This window comes from Hyperolius riggenbachi, chromosome 6, assembly GCF_040937935.1.
Source record: "Hyperolius riggenbachi isolate aHypRig1 chromosome 6, aHypRig1.pri, whole genome shotgun sequence".
Lineage (NCBI taxonomy): Eukaryota > Metazoa > Chordata > Amphibia > Anura > Hyperoliidae > Hyperolius > Hyperolius riggenbachi.
This window is the reverse complement of record NC_090651.1, coordinates 16391264-16410869: the sequence shown is the minus strand read 5'-3', so window position 1 is coordinate 16410869 and position 19606 is coordinate 16391264. Positions and strand designations below refer to the sequence as shown.

Sequence of the window (19606 nt, the reverse complement as noted above, 5' to 3'; positions counted from 1 at the left end):
TGTAAAAGATAAGAGAGAAGAGAGAAGCTGCTCTAATCTAAATAACACACAGGCAGTGTGCATAGAGGGGCCTGGAAGGGGGAGTTCATAGCAGAACCACAACACTGAAGAACTTGGCAGCCTTCCAGACACAGGCTGACAAGTCTGACAAGAGAGAGATAAGTTGATTTATTACAGAGACTGTGATAGTACAAAGTGCTGCAGTAAGCCAGAACACATTAGAATAGCTTTTGGAACTTGTAGGATGATAAAAAACAGGATGCAATTTTTGTTACGGAGTCTCTTTAAGTTCACATACAGTCTTTTTTTTTCACGCAGTTCTATAGCTGGGGTCAGATACTGGGTTAACATTGTCCAAAACAATCATATGGGAATATTGTATGGGCAGGAGGGAACTCCATTTCAGCCATTTCATTTCTGTGTCCAAAGCTGCCTGTGTAGAGGGGGGGGGGTCCGTTTTCCTATTGCCCTTCACTACCCTCCGTGTATCCAGATCCATAGGCGGTCCGGGAAAATGTTGCAAATCTGGACCGTCCGTTCAGTTTTTTCAAAATGGATCTCCCTGAACGCAGACAGTTTTTTTGTTTTTTTTTTTACGTGAAGACGGCCGCTATTTTTAACATTGGTATCCGTGGCTCCGTTTTTGATCAGGGCCAAAAAAAATGGAGCCACAGATACGTTTTTAAAACAATTGTGAACCTACTCTAAGGACACTCCATGGCTGAACTGGTGGGTTCACTATCTAGTGAATCATGGATGCTACTCAAGTTTGTGTGAAAATCCAGCGCTGGTACATATATTTTGGGACACTATTTTATTTTATGGCATTTATAATTTTTAGGTGTTACATGCCCCTTTAGATATATCCCCAGTGCTCTGTATAGAGGATCTTTTCATTGCGTTATTCTTATAAACTTTTTTGTGTTCTCCTTATTGAAGCGGACCTGAACTCATAACACCCTCTCTGCTCTAAAAGATACACAACAGCATAATAACTTTTAAACAAAAAACATTTCTTTGTCACAGCTGATACAAATCCTGCAATAAATCTGAACTGTTTCTACTTCCTGATTCATGGAAGCTGACATATTGTTAACATCCTGTGCTTTTAAATAAGCTTATCTGCCATCTCTGCCATGGCAGTCATGTGACACACGGGAGAGATCAAATTACAACTTGTGATTAGACACAGATGAGGGGCATTAGACTGGCTAAACTCTCTAAATACATACAGGGTGCATTTCTCTGTTTTCCTTCTGTCCTCTGCAAGAGTTCAGGTCCGCTTTAAATGTTTTTTGATGCATTCCATTATGTCACTAATTCAGGCAGCCGGGATGAAGCTGTGCGTTATATTTATTCCAGTAATGTTCAATATCTGGTAAGCCGTTATCTCAGATCTTGGCTTTTCTCGTTAAGCCGCGTTTCTCGCCGTGTCCGCGCCTCGTCCCGCAGATGCTGTGGGTTTTGTATGTGGGATTTGACTGGTGTGAAATGTATGTTTATTTTAATGGTTTTATTATTGAGGAATTTTATCAGTGGCGAGTAGCCTTAGCGTCCAGGTTTATTAACGGTTCTGAGAGTTTCAGATTTGCTTAGAAAAGCACATTTTAATTTCTCGAGAGACGGAGATTTAATATCAAACAGCAGACGGCCAGAGCGGTGTTTTATGGCGCCCTTGCCGTGGATGTGGGGGTGCGCAGTATGGCTCGGAACTCTACTGCAGCGGAATAATGAACCATTGAAGACTCCGGTCTTCGCATCCTCAATTTACGCCTCTCTGTTCCATTAGATGATAAAAAAAACAAATAATGAATTAATGCTGAATTGTAAACATCAGGTGACTGTCACAAGAGCACACAGAGGTCATGTGCAAGAATCGCAGGTCATCACTTTTTGACGGCTGCCTTGAGGTGTACCTCTCTTTACATAAACTGTAAAAGTAGCATTTTATCCGTAAGGATAGGCAGTTTTTTCCCTCTAAAAAACAGTTTGTCTAGTACTTTTTCTTAAAGAGAACCCGAGGGGAACCTCAGGTCAAAAGTTAAAGGACCACTATTGCAAAAATCATGAAATTTACAATACATGTAAACGCATACAAATAAGAAGTACATTTCTCACAGAGTAAAATGAGCCATAAATTACTTTTCTCCTATGTTGCTATTACTTACAGTAGGCAGTAGAAATCTGACAGAACCAACAGGTTTTGGACTAGACCATCTCCTCAATGGGGGTTCTCAGGGTTTTCAGGCACTTGGTGAATGGCAGTTGCTCTGTCCAACTGCTAAAAGATTGTGCAGAGAGCAGGGAGGCTGGCCAACATCATTGTATAAATCCTTTTCAGGTAGTGTTTTATTAAAAAAAAAAAAAAAAGAAGAATAAAGGCCATATTGAGAATCCCCCATGATGAGATAGACTAGCTCAAAACCTGTCCGTTCCGTCACATTTCTACTACCTACTGACAATGACAGCAACTTAGGAGAAAATTAATTTATGGCTCATTTTACTCTGGAAGAAATGTAGTTCTATTTGTATTCATTTACATGTATTTAAAATTTTAATTTTTTTTTGCGATAGTGGTAAATACTGATCTAAGGAGAATGAAGCCATAGGATTTCCCTGAGGCTTCCTACACCGTCCTCTAATTCTCTGCCGCTGCCCGGAATCCCCTTGCACATTGTGCTCCACTTTATGCAGAAGCCTAGCCGGGATTGCACCTGCGCAACCACCTTTAAAGGGATACTGTAGGGGGGTCGGGGGAAAATGAGTTGAACTTACCCGGGGCTTCTAATGGTCCCCCGCAGACATCCTGTGTTGGCGCAGCCACTCCCCAATGCTCCGGCCCCGCCTCCGGTTCACTTCTGGAATTTCTGACTTTAAAGTCAGAAAACCACTGCGCCTGCGTTGCCGTGTCCTCGCTCCCGCTGATGTCACCAGGAGTATACTGCGCAGACACAGACCATACTGGGCCTGCGCTGTGCGCTCTTGGTGACATCAGCGGGATCGAGGACACGGCAACGCAGGCGCAGTGGTGAAATTCCAGAAGTGAACCGGAGGCGGGGCCGGAGCATCAGTGAGTGGCTGCGCCAACACAGGATGTCTGCGGGGGACCCCCCCCCCTACAGTATCCCTTTAAACTCTCCTGCTCACGAAAGAAAACTCCCCACACCTCTTTAAAGATGGCTGCTGTGTCCCGCCCCTTCCTGTAACAGGAACTATGGGAAAGCACTGGGGGCTACTTTGACGAGGCCGCTACCATCTTTCCTGTCCGATTATTTTGCCACTGTGGGAAAGCACCGAGGAAGGTCAGCTATCCACAAGTAACAAAAATTTGAACAGATCCACATCCAGTTTTTATTAATTAATTATATATTTTTTTATTCCAACAAAACTATACTAACAGAACATGAGCCGTTCTTTCCATAATTCCCCGCATTTATAAAGCACTGACATTACAAAGCACTTTATAAAAGACATAGAAAATGATTGGGCTTGCATTTGGGTGACTGGTCACCCCACAGAATACAGAGGTCCTCTTGTTTCCGCCTCACTCCTTCAGATTGTAAGCTCACAAGGGCAGGGCTCTCCCTCTTTTGTGTCTTTGAATTAGCTGTACCTTTTTGTTCATCTTGTTGCATTTGTCACTGTTATTACATTTTCTACCAATTCTGCAGCCAGGTCTGACGCTACATGCCCCAGGTTGCCAGTTGCTAAAGTCAGTTGTTGTTTAGTTGTGCTTCGCGCCACAATCTTTTTAGTTTGTGGCGCAGCTAGAAACTATAGGGCCCCGTAGCAAAATTTTCAAGAGGCCCTCAGAACTAGGCACTCTTGAGCAATGCCACCTGCCCCATCCTATGGATATGAGTTAATTGGGTAATTTACAATCCTGTGCAATATACACTGTGTATAGTCCTTGGGCTAAGAGACAAAGTCAGAGGGTGGAAAAACAAAGCAAAGTTAATAGTGAACACATCAAATACCATCTATGCCCCCTCTTCTCCAGGGCCCCATAGCGGTTTCTATGGCTACTGCTATGCCCGTTTTTACTCAATCCCATTATTTGTCCACACCCATTAAGTGTTGTGCCCACATCTACTGGTCCCACTTTCTTCTGTGTGCCCCAGGGTGTCTTGGGTCCTCTAGAACAGTGGTTCCCAACCTTTTCCGGCCCGGGGAACACTTTCTGACCATATTTTTCTCCGGGGAACGGCGGGGGGCGCGCGGGTGTTTGCGCGAACTAGTGGACAGTGCCGTGTGTAGCAGGCTATGGGGGGGGGGGGCTGGGGTGCGGCTGCATAGCTAGCATAGTTGCCCCAGTATAGGGAGTTTAGTTGCCCCAGTATGGTTAGTATAGTTACCCCAGTATAGCTAGTATAGTCCCAGTATGGATAGGTAGTGCCCCAGTATAGGTAGGTAGTGCCCGGTATAGCTACTATAGTGCCCAGATAGCTAGTATAGTGCCCAGATAGCTAGTATGGTGCCCAGTATAGCTAGTATAGTGCACAGCATAGCTAGCATAGTGCCCAGTATAGGTAGGTAGTGCCCCAGTATAGCTAGTATAGTTGCCCCCAGTGTAGCTAGTTTAGTTGCCCCCAGTATAGCTAGTTTAATTGCCCCCAGTATAGCTAGTTTAATTGCCCCCAGTATAGCTAGTTTAGTTGCCCCCAGTGTAGCTAGTTTAGTTGCCCCCAGTGTAGCTAGTTTAGTTGCCCCCAGTGTAGCTAGTTTAGTTGCCCCCAGTGTAGCTAGTTTAATTGCCCCCAGTATAGCTAGTTTAATTGCCCCCAGTATAGCTAGTTTAGTTGCCCCCAGTATAACTAGTTTAGTTGCCCCCAGTATAGCTAGTACAGTTGCCCCCAGTATAGATGCCCAGGAGGGGGGAAGCAGCGCTAGAAGGAGGGGCAGTGGAGGCAGCGGTGGGGAGGGGGGAAATATCCCCCCCTCCCTCACCTGGGACCCCTCCTTCTGCCTCTCTCCCCCTCCATTTATCGGTGGCAAGTGCAGGGCGGCTCGGCGGCGGGGAGACATGCGCAGACTTACCACTTCTGCGTTCCAAGCGCTGGCAGCGTCATGTCGTCAGATCTCCGCCTTCAATGCCGCCCACTGTGCTTCCTGATTAGCGGAAGCACAGTGGGCAGCATTGAAGGCGGAGATCTGACGACATGACGCTGCCGGCGCTTGGAACGCGGAAGTGGTGAGTAATTCTCCGCGTGCCTCCCCGCCGCCGACCCCGCACTTGCCACCCATAAATGGAGGGGGAGAGAGGCAGAAGGAGGGGTCCCAGGTGAGGGAGGGGGGGATATTTCCCCCCTCCCCACCGCTGCCTCCACTGCCCCTCCTTCTAGCGCTGCTTTCCCCCTCCTGCGTTCTACATACAGTAGGAACGCACGGCACGGCACACCAGGCAACATGCCGCGGCACACTAGTGTGCCGCGGCACAGCGGTTGGGAAACGCTGCTCTAGAACAGTGTTTCTCAACATTTTATTGCCATGTACCCCTTTTAAAACCCTGTACTCACCAATTCATTTCAATTCACTTTATTGTCATTGTGTAACACAACGCAATGGCAATAAAGTGAATTGAATTGAATTGGTGAGTACCCCCTAGCATAGTAAACATTATCACAAGTACCCTTTGACAAATATATTTTTAGTTGTAGTACATGATAATTGGTTCTAAACTATTTCCAAGCATTTATAATTGCGTTTAATTAGCTAAAACACTAACTTGGTGTTGTTTTCAATAAGATTTATCATGTTCTAAAACGCTAAATTTGTCATTCTTGGTTACGTATATCAAGCCCGAGTACCCCCTGGAACCATCGTAAGTACACACTGGGGTACGCGTACCACATGTTGAGAACCTATGCTCTAGAAAGCTAGTGGTGCCCCTGGTTAGTGGTAGGGCCATCTAGATGCATAAGCAACTCATTTGGTGTTATTTTGGGCTGTCTTGGGATACTGTCAAATGTAGGAATAAAGGGCCTCGCTCTCACATGGTTATATTCCTACCTCTCTGGAAGGTCCTTCACAGTCTCCTACTCAGATCAGATCTCTTCTCCTCATGCTTTGTGTGTTGAGGTTCCTCAATGCACGGTCCTTGGTCCCCTCCTCTTTTCCATCCACATGCACGGTCTTGGTGACTTAATCAACTCATTCAGGTTTCAATACCACCTCTATGCAGACGAAACACAACTGTACCTCTCTGCCCCAGACCTTAACTCCTTCCTCAAATGTGTTCCTGACTGCTTGTCTGCTATATCCTCCCTCATGTCCTCTCGCTTCTTAAAACTTAATATGAGCAAAACAGAACTAATCATTTTTCCACCGTCTCTGCCCACCTCTCTGCCTGAAGTTACAATAAATGTTAAGTACACTGCCATAACTTCAGTTCCCAAAGCACGGTGCTTGGGGGTAATATTCAACTCATCTCTCTCTTTTATTTCTCATGTTCACTCCATAACCAGCTCCTGCCATCTCAAACTCAAAATCATATCTCGCATCTGACCTTTTCTCACTCAAGACACAACTAAAATGTTAATACATGCTCTTATAATATCTCGTCTGGACTACTGCAACATACTACTTTGTGGACTACCTTCTAACAGACTGGCCCCGCTCCAGTCGGTACTGAACTCAGCTGCTCGTCTCATTCATCTTTCTTCTCGATCTTCCTCTGCCGACCCTCTTTGTCAAGCTCTTCACTGGCTGCCAATTAACCAGAGGATCCAGTTGAAACTCCTAACCCTAACCTACAAAGCTCTCCACAATCTCCCTCCCTGGTACATATTCTCACTAATTTCCAGATACCAACCCAATCGCAATCTCAGATCTGCACACGATCTTCTGTTGTCCTCCTCTAGAATCACCTCCTCACATTCACGTTTACAAGACTTCGCACGTGCTTCACCCCTCCTCTGGAATGCCCTCCCACAACACATCCGTCACTCGCCAACCTTTGTTACCTTTAAACGCTCTCTAAAAACTAATTTGTTCCGACAAGCATATGCGCTACCTTAGGCCACTTCCCTTTGTCCTAAGACCAAATTGCTCTCCTACTAGTTATCCTAAAACACACCGCCTCTATATATATTATCGTATACTACCCCTCCTCTTGTTTCCCCCATTCCCTTTAGATTGTAAGCTCGCAAGGGCAGGCCTCTATCCCCCTTTTGTGTATTGGAAATCATTATACATTTTATGTATTATGTTACTTTTATCACTGTCATTACCAATTCTGTATTTTGTACTCTGTATGCTGTATAATTTTTGTATTTTGTCACCAATTATGTATTTTGTATATTGGTGTACACCATTGCCTGTATTATTATGTACCCCATGTTTGTTTCTTACTTGGTACACCGCCACGGAATATGTTAGCGCTTTATAAATCCATAAAAATAATAATAATATTGTTTTGGCCAGTGGAGGACTGATCCTATTTTCCCAAAAAGAAACAAATAATCCTCTCTAAATTTTTACGCATTGAACCAGTTATGCGTAAAAATGTATGTGTTGATGTTCCTGCACTAGCGGGAATGCGTAAAAATGTGTGGAATGCGTCCCGCCGACCTCCGAGGTCGGCAAGCTGCCAGCGGGGGACAGGAGCAGCAGTGAGTGACTACGAGGGCACAGGATGGCTGCATGGGGCTGGTAGAAGCAGAACTAGCGGGTGGTGGGGGACCAGAGCAGCAGTGAGTGACTACGAGGGCACAGGATGACTGCATGGGGCTGGTAGAAGCCCCAGGTAAGTGAAACTCATTTTTTTATTTTGCTTGAACATTCCCTTTAATGGTGGGAATACCTATTGCATTCCGTCGGAGTAGAGAAGCTCTGCCCATGTATACCCAGCTGCAGATTCCGTTTAGGATTTATGTGATAAGACGAGAGACTCTCATCCGTAGGAAGAGGAAAGCATCAGCTTGCCGAATATTCAGCTTTGTTTAATCACACCTTCTGTCCAGACGAGTATTGTCTTTCTGATAATTTTGTTTGCTTAACGAGATTTCTCTAATTAAATCTCCTTTCAGATGGTTTGACTTTTTGCCGCGGGGTAAGCAAGGTTTTTCTGAGCCCTTCCAACCAACGTTTCTACTCAACTTCGGTATGGCAGTACATGGCTTTTTGTGTTTGTAGCAAAAGCTTTTAAAATTAATTAGTTTTCTTTTCTTTTTTTTTTTTTTTAAGCAGTGAAAAGGTACCTTGTTTTCTGAGGCCACTTTTAATAACCTCTCTTGTTTTACAAGGCACTTTAATTCCAGACTGCCTACCACTCTCGTCCCTGCTGTGGCTTGTCCACCCGGTGTTCCCCCGCAGAGTCGCTCGACTCGTAAACAGAGGTAATGGACAATTCTGGTCCCACTACCTGCCATCTTATTCCGATTCCTAAACGTAACATTTTCCAAGTGCCTATGGCCAGAAACGCGGAGTTTGTTTTGCTGTCAGACGCAAGAAAAAAAACAAAACAACAAAAAGCCTGACTAGAGTTAAAAACAATAGGGGTAGACCCTTTTAAAGAGAGTTTGAAGCGAGAATAAATCTCGCTTCAGACCTCATAGATAGCAGGGGCATGTGTGCCCCTGCTAAAACGCCGCTATCCCGCGGCTTAACGGGGGTCCCTTCACCCCCAAATCCCCTTCGTGCAGCCGGGGAGCGTTTCCGCATTGGGGCAGGGCTAACCGCCGCAGCCCTGCCCCACACGCGTCTGTCAGCGCGTATCTCCGCCTCTCCCCCGCCCCTCTCAGTCTTCCTTCACTGAGAGGGGCGGGGGAGAGGCGGCGATGCGCCGCTGATAGACGCGACTTGAGGCAGGGCTGCAGCCGTTAGCCCTGCCTCCAGGAAGAGAAAATATACGACCAAGTTTTGCAGGGGTAAGTTTGGGGGTGAAGGGACCCCGTTTAGCCGCGGGATAGCGGCATTTTAGCAGGGGCACACATGCCCCTGCTAACTATGAGCTCTGAAGCGAGATTTATTCTCGCTTCAGAGTCTCTTTAAGGAGGATATAGTAACACGTAATTTTTAATAAATCATTATAATACTGAACATGGAGATACTAATTTATCAATTATGACAGCCAAAAGCTGTATTTTTGGCTTCAATTGCAGATAATTTGTGATTGAATTGTCTTTTATATGTTCTGCTCCTTCCTGCACTTTACACTCTGGCACTTTGCACTTTTCTTCACCCCCGACGAAGCCTCCAATATGGAGGTGAAACATGTTGGATTTCTGGTGGTCACTGTTGTCTTTCATCAGCTAGAGGATAGGGAGGGTACAACTACAATATAACAGTACCCCATTCTTTGCCTCATAGGGACCTCTATTAAACTGATTATGAACTCAGTCACTTTATAAAATAATTCTCTTCATGCTTAATATTTTAATGATTTATAAAAGGTATGTTTTACTTTATCCTCCTTTAAAGGGTGGCCCCTATTGTGTTTAACTTTTGCTTTGGTACTTTAAGCAGCTATTTTGGGGGAATTTTTAAAGGGTTTTCTTACGTCTTACAATGAAACATGTAATAAAGTTTTTTTTCTAGGATCTAATTTACTAAGGATCTCTCAGCTGGAGATCCTTGAAGAACAATACTGATCCTGAAAAACTAGGTTAAATTTATTAAGAAAAGATGCTTGATCGTATTGATACTTATTGAGGCTGAAAGGTTAGAAGTTGTATGATTGTAGTCATAGGTGTGTGTATAGTCTAGTGATGAGTGCACGGATTTCACCTCGTAGTGCAGGAGAATGCACGCAGGATGTGCGCATCTCCTGTTTGTAGGCGGAGCCGAGCCTTCAGTCTCCAAATAGCGATGGCCGCTCTGGAGACTGTTAGAAGGCGAAAGCGCCGTCGAATTACCTTGTACAGCACTGCGATCCTCCCCCTGGGACACTAGAGAGCGATCGGCTGTCATAGGCAGAAGCCTATGACAGCCGATCGACATGATTGGCTGGCTGCGGGGAGGGAGGGGAAAAAAGATAAAGGAATAGGCATATTTATTAAAAAATAAATAACAAAAATATTTATAAAAAAAAAATAAACACAGGGGGAGCGCTCAGACCCCACCAACAGAGAGCTCTGTTGGAGGGGAGAAAAGGGTGTGTGTGTGTGGGGGGGGGGGGGATCCCTTGTGTGCTGTGTTGTGCGGCCCTGCAGCTTGCCCTTAAAGCTGCAGTGGCCTATTTAAAAAAAATGGCCTGTTCTTTAGGGGGGTTTAACACTGTGGTCCTCAAGAGGTTAAAGGGAACCAGAGAGGATCAAAAAAAGGTTTTATACATACCTGGGGCTTCCTCCAGCCCCATACGCACGGATCGCTCCCACGCCGCCGTCCTCTGCTGCCTGGATCCGCCGGTACCGGGTCCCGTAATTGCCGCAAGTCGGCCAGATTCTCCGCATCACACGGAGCTCCCTCTATAGAAGTACGCATGAGGCTGCCTACTGCGTAGCCGCATGTGTACGGGTATGGAGGGAGCCCCTGTGATGCAGACAATTGGCCGCGTCCGCCGGAAGTGACGGGCCCGGTACCGGCGGATCCAGGAAGCGGGGGATGGCGGCGTGGGAGCGATCCAGGCTTATGGGGCTGGAAGAAGCCCCAGGTATGTATAAAAGCTTTTTCTATTTTAACAACCCATTCCTCTCTGGTTCCCTTTAAGGCAGAAAAAAGTTTTACTCTTTTACTCGCCTGGGGCTTCTACCAACCCCCTGCAGCCATCTTGTGCCCTCGCAGTCTCGATCGGATCCTCCTGTCCTGTCCCCGGCAGCTACTTTCATTTTCGGCGACAGGCCTGGCCACGTGTCTGCTTCTTTGCTGCTTCCGCAATAGCAAGATAGAAGGCGCTATTGCGGACAGGAACGTGTAGAAGCAGACGCCTACTTTTTCGCAATAGTGGTCCTTTAAAGTATACTGCAGCAAAATGTAATTCTACTGAGTTTAAATTTTTTAAAAAAAAATCGATTTTCTAACAGACTACAGGGTCTTTTTGAAAAATGTTGAGTTTTTCCCACTACTCCCCCTAACACACCTAGCAAATTTGGTGACGATAGTATTTGGGGGGAGCTTGCCTATTAAGCGCTAAAGCAGCATTGATGTCAATGTAAACTTTGAGTAGCATGCAAAATTTACCAACCAATTCAATTTTGAAAATGTAATTACGTGTAATCGTAATAAATTTAACGCAAAATTTCACTTTCTCGAAATTAGCGCATTACCATCATTACCAATCATGTGATATTGATCACATGTTTACAGGGCATCTGCCAAGTGGATATTATCCAATGGGAGCAGCTTATGAAATTTACTGGCAGCACATTTCAATGCTGGACATTTCACAAAAGGCAGGAGCTGGGCGGAGCCTGTAGGAGCTTCTGTGAGTAGATAAACAGCTACTTTTACTGGTTTTCTTTGGCTTTTTATCACATGACAGTGGAAGGGAACCGGCTTGACAACTGTGATTCAATTAAAAGACCACTGTTTGCGAAAAAATGTAAAACTTAAAAAATACATAATAACATAAATAAAAAGTAAAATTCTCCCAGAGTAAAATATGCTATAAATTACTTTTCTCCTATGTTGCTGTCACTTACAGTAGGTAGTAGAAATCTGACAGAACTGACAGGTTTTGGACCATCCCATCTCTTTACGCGGGGTTGTCAGGGTTTTCTTTATCTTTGAAAGCACTTAATTAACAGTGATTGCTCTGTCAAACTGCCAGAAGAGTGTACAAACAAGGTGTGTGTGTGTGTGTGTGTGTGTGTGTGTGTGTCTGAGTAGAGTAGAGTGTGTTTGTGTGTGTGTGTGTGTGTGTGTGTGTGTAACTGCTTGTCTGGGTAGTGTGTGTGTGTGTGTGTGTGTGTAACTGCTTGTCTGGGTAGTGTGTGTGTGTGTGTGTGTGTGTGTGTGTGTGTGTGTCTGAGTAGAGTAGAGTGTGTGTGTGTGTGTGTGTGTGTGTGTGTGTGTGTGTGTGTGTGTATGTAACTGCTTGTCTGGGTAGTGTGTGTGTGTGGTGTAGTGTGTGTGTGTGTTTGTGTGTGTGTGTGTGTGTGGTGTAGTGTGTGTGTGTGTGTGTGTGTATGTAGTGTGTGTAGTGTGTGTAGTGTGTGTGTGTGTGTATGTAACTGCTTGTCTGGGTAGTGTGTGTGTGTGTGTGTGTGTGTGTGTGTGTGTGTGTGTGTGTGTGTGTGTGTGTGTGTGTGTATGTGTATGTAACTGCTTGTCTGGGTAGTGTGTGTGTGTGTGTGTGTGTGTGTGTATGTGTATGTAACTGCTTGTCTGGGTAGTGTGTGTGTGTGTGTGTGTGTGTGTGTGTGTGTGTGTGTGAAGCATAAACAAAACACTGAGAATCCCCCATGAAGAGATGGGCTAGTCCATACCTTGTGGTTTCTCAAAACTACTGTAAGTGAAAGCAACATAGGAGAAAAGTGATTTATGGCTCATTTTACTCTGGAAGTATACTACTTCTTTGTATGTGTTGATATGTATTTTACAATTTAGTGCCACAATGGTCCTTTATCATTCAGGAAACAACTGTCATTCCAGTTGTATTTGTAAAAAAAAAGTGATAAAAGATGGCAAAATATTTGCGCTATTGATCAGGGGGGAACTTTTCATACATTTTGTTGAGAATGTTTTAAACGTAATTCCACATTTATCTTTGCGATTTCGATGAGGTTAATTGCAAACCTTGACGGTTATTTTGAGAGGCGGTAAAATGCAGATGTAATTAGTTTTTCTTTCTCGGGCTAGTTGGATGAAGTGTAGTTTATCAGCGCGTGACTTCAACTATGTAAGAAATGGACGGAATTATTTTTAGCTTTAGAAGAAGTAAAAAAAAATTCAAAAAAAACAATCAAAGAAGAGTATTTTGCCTCTGTCTTCCTTTGATTTACGGATCTTTAACTTCCATCTCGCATTTCTGAGCCCACCTTTCTTGCCCCCCAAGTCTCCAGCTAGCGTCCAGTCTATAGTAGGATCTGGATTCTGGGCAGGCGGCCAGGCATTTTAATCAGACGTCCTCGCTGAGAGTGTAGGATTTCAGGCCACCTGTTGCGATGGCTTCAGCCTTGATTTTGTGATGCGTCTCACTTGTTCTGTTTCCCAGAGTGTTTTCGGTTAAAAATAAAATGCTGTTTTGAACTTTTCTCCTCCTTTCTTGCCAATCCGGCGTTTATTTTTTAAATACGCAGCCTGCATTTTGCCAGAATTAAATCTGAAAAAGGTTAGAATTTTTATAATAAAGTTCTATCTCGCTGGTGCGTAAAGCGAGCCTACTTGGAGCCACGGCTGGGGGGTGAGCTCTAGCGGTGACTTGAGAGTGTTGACCTCTGCAGCTGTAGAGGTCTCTTTGTAGTCACATGATCCTTACAGGAGATCACGTGACTATGAGCAGCACTAGCAGAAAAGTCTCACGTTACACTGGCATGCTTGAGGATTTTTCCTTCACAAAGTAGGTGAGGTACAATGGATTCCTGATATTAATTCCAGCTTTCCAGTTCCCTTCCAGCCACAGTTTTTTTTATCTGCATTTAAAAGAGCATCACTTAAATTAAGCATAAAATGCTTTGTTAAAAACATGGCGTGAGCAAGGTGGATTCAAACTTTATCAAACTTTTTCATGCATTATTACTTTAATATAATGTAGTATAATTTACATTTCTTTTATAATGTTTTATTAAAGGCAAATAAATTAAAACTGTGCCTGAACTTGGAAATTCCTTGTTTTTTTAAGAAATAATATATTTATTTTTTATTTATTTTTGTTAAATGACACAGTTAGGATTTATGTCTTTTATTATTACTGGCAGCAGGGCTGGTTCTATTAACAGTGGGGGCCCCTGTCAAAATGGACCTGGGGGCCCCAACAAATACCCTCCTCCCGACAAAAAAGCGGTATTAGGGGCTCTTTGATGCAGCCTAGTTTCTCCCTAGGGTCCCTGGGATGGCTACCATCCCGCCCCCCAGATCACTCCCCCCCCCCCCCTCCAAATTAACTGCGCTTCCCAGGGGCCCTGCAATGTCTCAGGCAGAGTAGTGTCTCACCTGTCCCGGTAGGGGTGCCCCTCTGTCAGTTCTTTGGCTCCTTTGCAGGGGAGAGACACCTTGAGGCAATTGCCCCCTTTGCCTCTATGGAAGCACTGGTCCTGATTGGCAGATATTTGCCTGTTGGGTGCAGCATTGGTCACACCCAGCCAAAGAATGGGGAAGGGGGATGTTAGAATGTGAGGGGTGTATTGGGAAGGGGAGGGTGTGGGAGGTTTATAGTAAAAGTGGTGACAAGTTACATTTATTTTGGGAGCTCTATAAAAACAGTGCAGAGCAAAGAGGCAGCATGTTATGATGTCCTGAAAAAGGAGAGGAGGAGTGCCTCAGTACTGAACTATCGGTGGAAGCGGAAATCAAAACTGAACATGGATGAAGTGGCCCAAGAGCTGTGCAGCAAAAAACAAACAAACAAATGCACAAATTATTTCCATGTTCCACCCTTGTCGCCGCCTCTGTCTCCACCCTTATCACCGCTTCTGTCACTGCCTCTGTCTCCACCCTTGTCACCGCCTCTCTCTTCACCCTTGTCACCGCCTCTGTCTTCTCCCTTGTCACCGCCTCTGTCTCCACCCTTATCACCGCTTCTGTCACCGCCTCTGTCTCCACCCTTGTCACCGCCTCTGTCTTCACCCTTGTCACCGCCTCTGTCTTCTCCCTTGTCACCGCCTCTGTCTCCACCCTTGTCGCCGCCTCTGTCTCCACCCTTATCACCGCTTCTGTCACTGCCTCTGTCTCCACCCTTGTCACCGCCTCTCTCTTCACCCTTGTCACCGCCTCTGTCTTCTCCCTTGTCACCGCCTCTGTCTCCACCCTTATCACCGCTTCTGTCACTGCCTCTGTCTCCACCCTTGTCACCGCCTCTCTCTTCACCCTTGTCACCGCCTCTGTCTTCTCCCTTGTCACCGCCTCTGTCTCCACCCTTATCACCGCTTCTGTCACCGCCTCTGTCTCCACCCTTGTCACCGCCTCTCTCTTCACCCTTGTCACCGCCTCTGTCTTCTCCCTTGTCACCGCCTCTGTCTCCACCCTTGTCATCGCCTCTGTCGCCACCCTTGTCACCGCCTATGTCTCCACCCTTTGCTACCACTACCAGCCACATGTTCTACATTAAAAAGACAAAAGATTGTACATTAATAAGGTAAAAAAAAGTCCTTAATGTAAAGCTCTGTGACAGGGCTGCAAGGATCAGTGCATGTCAACGGAAATAACTCACCCACTTGCCTGTAAACACTAAGGGCCTGATTCACAAAGCGGTGCTAACAGTTAGCACCGTGGTGAAAAGTCCTTTATCACGCCTAAACTCTGTTTAGGCATGATAAGTTTAGGTGTGATAAGTTTAGGTGTGATAAGTTTTTAGGCGTGATAAGTTTAAGCAACAACTGGGTTAGCACCGCAGTGCACAGCTGATCAAAAGTTTTGCGCTAGCAAAGTCTGGTGCACTTTGCATAGAGTTTAATGGCGCTGCTTTGGGTGCGGGACTTTGCGAGCGATATAAACTTATCTAAACTTATCACGCCTAAACTTATCACACCTAAACTTATCATGCCTAAACTTATCATGCCTAAACTTATCATGCCTAAACTGAGCTTAGGCATGATAAAAATGGTTATCACGCCTAAAGTCTTTAACTGGGTTATCACCGCTTTGTGAATCGAGCCCTAAAGGTCTAAAACTCCACCCCATCCATTGGCAAGACTGCCATGGCCATTTTTATCCAAAGTGTTCCAAACCTTTGGCTGCCAAGCTAGAGGTGGGCTAAGGCAAAACAGGGGGTTGGTCCCTTTAGTAAAAAAAAAGCCACATAATTTTTCCCGGGGTCGGGGGGGCTTACATTGATAGTTCAGAGCTCTAATGATTTATGGGAAAGCCACTGAGTTAATGCCGCTAGCACCCACTGATCCTTGCAGGTCATTCACCGAGCTTTGCATTAAAACTTTTAAAAATTGCTAGGGGCATAACTAGAAATCACTGGGCCCCGCTGCAAAAATGTGGATGCCCAACCCCCTGGGCTGCTCAGGGCCGTTTTGGGGGCAAGAGGGGTCGCATCATGAGGGGAGAGCATTGGCCATACATCGGCGGGGAGGGGGACACTCTCCCCCCTCCCTCACCTTGGGCTCTCCCCTCAGTGCTCCCCCTCCAGCATCAATCAGTGGCAGCAGGCGGCGGGCAGGAAGGAGCACATACCTCCATCCACCACGGAGTGCCTCAAGCTTCTTCCTGTTTAAACAAGAAGTAGTGTCAGATACTTAGTGAGTGGAACCTCCGGGCGTGGAACACATGAAGGTATGTGCACCTTCCTGCCTGCTGTCACTGATTGATGGTGGAGGGGGAGTGCTGAGGGGAAAGCCCGAGGTAAGGTCCCACCGATGTGTGGCCAATGCTCTCCTGTTATGCTGCGACTGCTCCTGCCCCCCAAACCCGGGTCCCCCGGCATCTGCAAGGCTTGCAGCCCCTATTATTACGCCACTGCTTCATAATGTGATCTAAACCAGTTGCCTAATTACACAACCCCCACTTGTGAATATATCACATATACCTCTGCTTCTCTATAACTTGATTGGGAAACGTACTACACCCAATCCGTGTTTTTTGTTTGTTTTTGTACTCTGCATGTTTTTGTTCTTGGATTACACTAAAAATGATCTGATAGATTCTAATGGTGGCATTGAGTTAATTCTAAGTAAAAACGACTGGAGGGAATGTATAGGAGGCAGATTTGGTTTGCGAAGCACCGGGACTCATTGCGAGCGGTTTTATCGAACAGAAGATAGATATGAAATAATTTTAGGAACGGAAGACTAAGCAAAGAGAACTCAATCACGGTGATCGCAGCGTTCTAGTGGTCCGCCACGTGTACACATTTCTTCTAAATCCGGAAATGAAACTTCATTGATTTTTAATGGAAAGAGAAAAAGAAAAACGGCACGAGACAGTATTTAATTGTAGGTTCTGCTACAGTTCTCTAAATTTTTAATAAACACTTCACAACACTCAACGACCAAGCCGATATCATAAAAATTAAAATTTAACAAATTGCGGGATGTTTTGCTGCGCACGCCACAATGGCTTCCAGTTGCCGGGGTCTGCCGTAATGAAGCTTAATTCACTCTTTCCGAGCCCCGCTTCGTCTGATTATTCGCTATATTAAATTATTCCACGTCTGTTTGGCTTTCATGCTTGAACTACGTTGCCTATTAAAGCCGCAGTACCTTTGTCACGCCAGGCCAGGGCCTATTTCGGGATGCCATTTTTCGGCACCGGGTGGCAATTTTCTTTTTGTCAGTTTTTGTCGTTCATCAAATATGTTTAAGAGGCCCTGTAGTGACATAGAGCAGAATGCAGCAAAATTATTCAGGAGATTCACTTTTATGGTAATTTTCCTGGTTTCAACACCAGAAACACTTCCGATTATTATCATTTTTTATTTATATAGAGCCAACATCTTCCGTAGCACTGAGAATAGTACAGAAGAAGTATTGGGGAGGATAGATACATGAGACATTCAAAACTCTGTACAATCAGGACATCCAGCAATACAAATACATACATAGCTGATCTGTGATTTGGGACATCACCAATACTGTTACATGTACATGTGATAAATTACAGCAGAATAAGAAACACTAGGAGGAGGTCCCTGCCCAGCAAGCTTAAAGGATACCCGAAGTGACGTGTGACATGATGAGATAGACATGTGTATGCACACTAAAACTATGCTGTGTTCCTTTTTTTCTTTCTCTGCCTGAAAGAGTTAAATATCAGGTATGCAAGTGGCTGACTCAGTCCTGACTCAGACGGGAAGTGATTGCAGTGTGACCCTCACTGATAAGAAATTACAACTATAAAACACTTTCCTAGCAGAAAATGGCTTCTGAGAGCAAGAAAGCTAAAGAGATAAAAAGGAGAATTTCTTATCAGTGAGGGTCACACTGCAGTCACTTCCTGTCTGAGTCAGGACTGAGTCAGCCACTTACATACCTGATATTTACTGGTTGAACTCGATGTACTGGTTGAACTCGATGGACGTATGTCTTTTTTCAACCAAAATAACTATGTAACTATGTAACACTTTCAGGCAGAGGAAGAAAAAAAAGGAACACAGCCTAGTTATTAGTGTGCTTGGCACTGTACATACACATGTCTATCTCATCATGTCACATGTCACTTCGGGTATCCTTTAAGATCCAGAGGATAGGGGGGTTGAAGGGGGCACAGGGGTTAGAGAATGAAGCACTGAATCACCAATGCTACCTATAGCTTAATTACAAGCTTGTCTGAACAGGCCCTATATCTATATATTGCTGTTTAACCTAGGCTATTTAGCTATGCAGAATTCTTCTCCCAGAGGAGCTGGGAAACCGGGCATTATTTTCACCAGCTTTAGAATTCTCAAACAAACATTCCACAGAGTCGCACCTGACAGAACTAAAAATGTCACCACTTGTGATAAATTTCAGTATGTAAATCAGGGTGTTTTTTTATTTATTAATGTAGTAGTAGCCATGCTAGTTAAAGTATTGCGGTCGCTCTACATCCTATCGTGCAGTTTTCAAGGGAGCATGCGTAACTTCAAAGAGTGCATGCTACTCAACAGCACAGAGGGTAGCGTGCGCTGAGTGTTTTTTTAACCTGCGCTACTAAGTGTGCTATTGTTTAGTTAATCAAGGCTATTGTCATAAAATGCCTTTGAAACAACCAGCAAGCAATAAAATATTCAAAATAACTTTAATAGTACTTTTTCACCAACGTTTAGGTACTCTTTGTAAAATTATAAAATGCTTAAAAGTTATTTTAATGAGAATATGAAAATTATCTCCTAGGAGATAACTCAGCAGAAAAAGTTAATTGCATATGAGCCCTTGTTTGAGCTTCTACCATCAGGTAGACGTTTTATATCAATCCGCATACACACAAACAGACTGAAAAAGAGCTTTTTCCCATCTGCCATAAACTTGTTAAACTCCGACTCTTCTCTGAGATACAGGAATGTGGTATATACCATTCATTTGTGGGTGCAATATAAATAATTATGATGCTAATCAACAACAACAACAAACAAAATATTCGTAAGGGCTCGTTTCCACTATCGCGAATCCGCATGCGTCCAACGCATGCGGATTCGCACATGGTATGCAAGTGAATGGGCCTGTTTCCACTGTTGCGTTGGTGATGTGCGTTTTTTTGAGCGGTGAAAAAACGCACAAAAGAGCCAACGAATTTGCCTGAGAGTGGAATGCATGCGAATCGCATGCAATGTATTTAATAGGGAAATCGCATGCGTTTTACCCATGCGTTTTTTGCCGCGAAATCGCATGCGAATTCGCATAGGTACCGATGTAAATTCACACAGGCAGTGACATGGTTAAAATCGCATAAACCCTCACCTATGCGAATTCGCGGCAAAAAACGCATGGGGAATCTCATCTGCATGCGATTTCATCAGCGGTGGAATCCAGGCGATTCTGCACCGCAACAGTAGAAACGAGCCCTCAAGCACTTTTCTCCTGACGTAGGACCCCAAACCACTCAACACTGTACAACTTTTTAAAATAGAGTATTTTAAATATTTGGC

General features: G+C 44.8%; 1 protein-coding gene across 9 annotated transcripts in view; it reads left to right on the top strand.

The window, feature by feature from the left end:
* Positions 1-19606, top strand: part of PKNOX2 (PBX/knotted 1 homeobox 2) — a 603376-nt gene that overhangs the window by 196463 nt on the left and 387307 nt on the right. The gene's annotated exons all lie outside the window — the stretch shown is intronic.